Source organism: Lactuca virosa, chromosome 3 (assembly GCF_052849685.1).
Source record: "Lactuca virosa cultivar CGN04683 chromosome 3, Lactuca_virosa_CGN04683_v6, whole genome shotgun sequence".
Classification (NCBI taxonomy): domain Eukaryota; kingdom Viridiplantae; phylum Streptophyta; class Magnoliopsida; order Asterales; family Asteraceae; genus Lactuca; species Lactuca virosa.
The window spans coordinates 155,969,784-155,976,343 of record NC_136428.1 but is presented as its reverse complement, the minus strand read 5'-3'; positions in this window follow the sequence as shown (position 1 = coordinate 155,976,343).

Genomic DNA, 6,560 nt, shown 5'->3' with positions numbered 1-6,560 from the left:
TGTGTATGATTCAACAAGTAGTAGAACAAGCCATATGAGTCGAAGTTTATCCATTCCTTTTACCTTCGGGATAAAAGCGATATATGTGGGCCCCTCGATGATTTAAAGATGATACATGTGAGTGCTTGGCCAAGCCAGGACTGATTTGATTTGTTCAATTAGTCAGTCATCATGAATCGGAAATTGGGAAACAACAAATGGACAGAGAGAATGATTAATAATCCATGTCTCAGTCCATATGATATCTAGAATGGAGGAATATATGATCCCTTATCTAATGGACAAGTCATTGATAAAGGTCAGAGTTCATCGACAAGGTCAGAGTCCGACAGAAGCTTTTGAGAGCTACGATTGCTGATCGGTTCCTGAAGTCATACGCAATAATAGTTTTAGACTTATCCAAGTGGGAGACTGTTGGATTAATGTCTAAGTCCATAACTATAAATGGTAAGACTTGACCCGACCCGGCATGGTACATTTGGGTTGCATGGCATCATGCATTTGGATAGACTATAATGAGAGAAATAACACTTAAGGTTGGTTAATATATTATAAGTTCTAATATATTAATAAGGTTATTTAATTAGTATTGATCAAGAATTAATTTGGAATTAATTAAGTGATCAAAAGGAGACTAATTAAATATATGGGTTGATTGTGTAAATCATTCATTCTTATATATGTGGGCTTGTGATCCAAGATTCCTTATGTTGGACTAAGTCCATGGGGTGACCCATGGATACTCCATGGAGGTTAAAATCCATGGAGCATAAGGAATGGGTAAAGTTATGAGTTACATGGTGTAACCCTAATAGCCACCATATAAAAGAATCCCATGGCTCAAGAAATCGTGCACTAATGTGTGAGTGTGAGGGCTAGACGATTTCAAGGAGTGTTCAAGTTTCTCTCAAGTTATTCCAAGTGTATTTGGTGTTGTGTGAACCATTTGAGGTGTCACACTTGGAGCACTAGGCACTCAAGCTTCATGAAGACATTCTACATCAAAGAGGTATGTATTCTATCTTGTTATATTTATTATTTTGTATGCTAGATTAGGATAATACCTTGGATGTTCATAATTATATGTATAATAGAGAAAACATAGATCCAAGGTATTTAGGGTTGCATGTACACTTAGGAGTGTTAGAATGCTCATAACCCAACAGTATCCTCAATCCTTCTTACCATTCTATGCCCAATCTATTGAAAACCATGTTTGCCATTGCTAGTGTGTCACTACTAACCAATCCAAAAGATCACACCACTTCCAAGAATCTGAATACATTTCCGGTGATAACCTGCTAGACCCAGGAAGCTCTGAATCTCAATTGGAGACCTCGGAAACTCCCACTGTATCACGGCCTCTACCTTAGCCGAAACGACTAGAATACCCTTCTGATTGACAAGGTACCCAAGAGATTGCACCTCGCACAACCAGAACTCACATTTGGAGTACCTTGCAAAAAGTCTCTCCCTTCTCAAGGTCTCTAGCACCTCCCTCAGGTACTCCTCGTGCTGGAATATAACCGATCTAAACCCGGACTACACCTTCCCAAAGGTAGTGAGATACTACCGAGTCTTACTCATACTTGCTACAGTTACTGCATCCGAAGTAACCTGCTCTACAGGGGACGTCCTCCAGCTATCATTCCAAATCCAAGATATGCAGATGGCATATGACTCACTCACAAGTAGGTAATATAATATTCCAATATATGTACCTACTAAATCGGTGCAGTAACATAACAACATCATAAATAATAATTGACAGGAAGGTAAAAGATACATACCTCCAACCTCCCGTGTTGTTTGAATCCTTGCTGAAATCAACCGGAATGCTCTGCTCCGAGCTGTGGGCGCCCTTGCCCGACCCTGACGTCTGCTGGCGGTTCTCGAAGTCACAGGGGCAGGAGCTGTCACCTGCCCTGCTGAACACAAACTCGGACAGTGGGCCTTCTTGTGGCCCCTCCGACTGCAATGGAAACATATTGGGTCAAGTCCCTGGGCGATGGTAGCAGTACAATCTCTGCTAAAATGACCAGTCCGGCCGCACTTGAAACAGCCAGGATCACCACCTCTACTACTCCTACACGCACCCCCGTATGTCCTGCCACACTTACCGCATCGGCTGCGGCCCTGGAAGTCTCTCAATCTCGAACTCGGCCCTTTAGTTCTTTTACCCGAACCTGTGGGCCACTGAACCTCATCCGGTTTCCTCTTCCTTTCTGACTCCCGGTCAATCTCTCGCTCCTGCGTTACCCCATCATCCCCATCAATCGTCTGAACAACCGCTGTCTGATCCTGGAGCTTCTCGGTCAACCTATCAGTGACCCTCTCGACGATGTCGGGTAGCTCCTCGCGAACGACTCGTGATACCTCCGCAGCAACCCAATCACACAGAGAACTCTCCTGGGGACAGGGTGCCCCACTCACTCCCAACCCCTGATGGCAAGAGCTAAAAATGGGATCCCCCTCCCTGATGGATCCCTGGGATCCATAAGAGTCAGGCTCTAGACAAGCCCCAAACTGCCCTGAAACTATCCCGGCCCTAAAGGCCTCAAGACGACTATCCAAAAGCTCCACGATGGCCTCCCTAACCGAACCGAATATCACAGGAGTCTGATCAATGATGTTGCGCATAATCTCTGCGAAAATGACATCTCTCATCTGATCATCAAGCTGTCCGGCTCTAGAGCCTGAGCCAGATCCCTCCCCGGCACCTGAACTGCCAACTAGTATCTCGCGCAACGTCACCATGCTGAAAACATATCGCAATAACTGTCAGAATTCTCATTGCTGCTGAGGAATCTCACACACACTCTATAATTTCCCTGGTTTAGTCTTGGCCCCTCTTGAATCGAGTACGGATCCTCTGCTTTCAGTAGTACGGGCCCATACTACCTTCCACATCTATCCGTACTTTCCTCAAGAGTTACCTTAACTCAACCAGCCCCTTCTACTGCTACTGATCCCTGCTACTCTCATCCTAGGCTTGCCCTAGGCAAATCTCTGACTCTACCAAAACCAGTCCTCAGCTGCTGAAGGCCTCCTTGTAATGCCAATTAGTCATCACCTGAATACCATCACATGTGACGCGGCTCAGATAATCCTTCGAGTAAAAGACTCGTCCCTACAACGGTTAGACTCAGACAAGAGCTGCGCAATAGGGCCAAATCCATCACTCTGAGATTATTCAACCCTGATCACATGTGACGTGACGTATTCAACTAATGGCTAACTCCCATCACTCCGAGTCCTACAAAGCACGAAGCAAGCAGCATTCGGACACAGGAAACTACTCAAGCACTTCTATCCTCATAACGAGAAACTGTACTAGCATACAATGCTAAGCTCATACTATCAGGCATAACCTAAACAAGTTATCCTACTGCTGTCTACTCAATACTAGCATGCATTTCTCAATAAGCTGAAACACATATAACAGGCACATAAGGCATCCTCCTAGATCCTTAGTCCTATTCTAGCATGCTGTTCTACTGAAACTGGAACTGATAATTATAACATAAACTTGTATGGGTAATTTGGGAGTACTTACTTGAGCTCGGCTGATCGCATGAACCACACCCCTTTTCCTTTTCTCAAAACTCTTATCTTTTTAAGTTTCTTTTTCAAAAATTCATTCGAAACATTTTTCTTTTGAAAATCTTTCACCATTTCCTTAGTTTGAGTCCAGTCATACCCGAAAGTGTGGCTGAATCCCTCAAACCAAGGCTCTGATACCAACTTGTAACATCCCCAAAAATACAGCCCAAAATTTTTCGTTTGAAAACTTTACTAAATCATCACATCAAATATTAAAAGATAAATCCATGGATCATGTGTCTCAAAATGTCATGATAAGTTTCTCAAATCAAATGATGTCAAAACATATCAAAATATCTGAATAAAACTCCCAGGATAAACTGAAGCTGTGGTGTGTGCCATGCCATCATCCCGAGCTCTTCCCCTTACTAGCGGAAGTACCTGAAACCAAAACTGAAAACTATAAGCACGAACCTTAGTGAGCTCCCCCAAACTACCACACACCATACAATAACATATAAAGCACATATTGGGCCTTGCCCACTGCATCGGACCGAAGCCCGGACTAACTGGGGCCTTGCCCCCTGCATCAGACCGAAATCCGGACTAACTGGGGCCTTGCCCCCTGCATCGGATCGAAATCCGGACTAACTGGGGCCTTGCCCCCTGCATCGGACCGAAGTCCGGACTAAATGGGGCCTTGCCCCCTGCATCGGACCGAAGTCCGGACTAACTGGGGCCTTGCCCCCTGCATCGGACCGAAGTCCGGACTGACAGAACATAGCATAACATAATCATAACTACTAGCATAAACACATATACTGCATACTGCATCAGACCGAGGTCCGGACTAACTAACACATAAACATGCCTGAATCACAAAGACATCAAGCATAATGTACTACTGCATCGAACCAAAGTCCGGAACTACTGCTATCTAAACGGGCCGGCATTGTGGCCGTAGACCCGTTCCTACTGGAAGGAAACTCACCTCGTAACGCTGGCTGTTGGGGTGCTAAATCTGAGACTGTCTGACTGCTGCTCCGGAACTCCCCGGCTACAAATCCCATAAACACTAAATCAAATATTGATAACTAATATCAGGGTAAAATGACTATTTTACCCCTGGTCAAAGTCAACTTCCTGGTCAAAGTCAACTTCCAGTTGACCGGACTCGCCGAGTTGGGCCGCCAACTCGCCGAGTCCCTTTCATCCATTCTAGTCCTCTACTCGCTTCTACTCGTCGAGTTTGGCAAAGACTCGACGAGTTCTTCTTCGATACTAACATCGAGTCTAACTTCATCCGACTCACCGAGTTGTATGAACAACTCGTCGAGTTCTCCTTCATCATATGAACACGTCCAGTCTGTGGCTCGCCGAGTCGCATGAACAACTCGTCGAGTCTGAAGAACAACTCGCCGAGTTGAAGAACAACTCGTCGAGTCCCAAGCATGCTATTACTATACAGTCGATTCTAATCTATTTCAGTGCTTCCAAATCATAGATCTGAGCTTCTAGGACTGGTTTTACACGTAAAGTTTCCAACTTTACGTGCATGCACAAGGGTATGAGGCTAAAATACCCAAAATCATCAAATACTAGGCTCTTAGGGTTTGGAACAAGGCCAAGATTGCATAAAGGTGGCTATAATGAGCTCCTGGAGTTCAATAACGTCCAGATCTAAGGTTTCCATCCAAAGGAGAGTCCATATCTCAAGTTTTGAATCATATAAGGCTCCAAAGAAGACATAACAAGCATAAAAGAGGGTTTAATGGAGGAATACACAAGGTAATAACTTTATTACCTGAATGGGAAACAGATGGAAGCTAACTCTTGGATCTCCTTTCTCTTCTATGGACCTTCTTTCCTTCCTTCCCTTCCAAAGTTTCCAAACTAGCACAAACACACTCAAGTTCAACAATGGGGGCTAGGGTTTACAGGGGAAATGCTCTAAAGGTGCTGGAGGCTGGGGTGGGAGGCTATAATGACGTTTAAATAGGGTACAAACCCTTGAAATTAGGGCTTCATCCAGACAGGCAGACTCGCCGAGTCCCAACATATGGACTCGCCGAGTAGCCAACTTAAATCGCGAGCTCATCCCGCTTCTACTCGACGAGTCGGGCTACAGACTCGTCGAGTACCCCTTAAGAAATGGAGATACTTTAATTAAAATTACATACCAGAAATGGGGCGTTACATATAGGCAACCTAATTAAATTATTCTCTTAGAATGTTATGTATATTCAGAATATTGAATATAATATTAGAATCTTATAATATAAGTTCATTTTATATGTTATAACACAATTTAGAATATTACACTTTAATATCAGAATATTCCATACAATTTCATAATATTAGAATATTTTACATATAACTTAGATTATCCTAGAACATTATGCATATTATTCTACATGAACAGACAAAGTACAAAATTATTCTATTAGAATATTCTATATATACGCATTAATTACGTCTTACTAACAATACATATAAATTTAAACGAAATCATAATACTCAGAATAATCAACTTAAAACAAATCACCTTTTGCAAATCAGAGTATTCTAATTATAATATTATACTTCTATTCATGTTAGTAGTCAACCTATAACATTATTCTACAAGAATATTCTATATGTACATTCAACATGTATATTGTTCTTTTAGAATATTCTACTTCTATACATGTTAGTATCCAACCTATAACATTATTCTTTTTTGAATATAACTTATTAAACGATATCATAATAATTAGAATAATTAAATTAAAAATAAATTATAATAAGTATAATATCAAGTAATTAAATGAAACCAGAATATTCAAAATAATCAACTTTTACAAATTAGAATATTCTAATTTTAATATCATAGTTCTATACATGTTACCACTCAAACTATCACATTATTTTGTAAAAATATTCTATATGTACATACAACATATTTTATTCTTTCAAAATATTCTAATTTTATACATGTTAGTAGTTAGTCTATAATATTATTATGTAGGAACAATCTA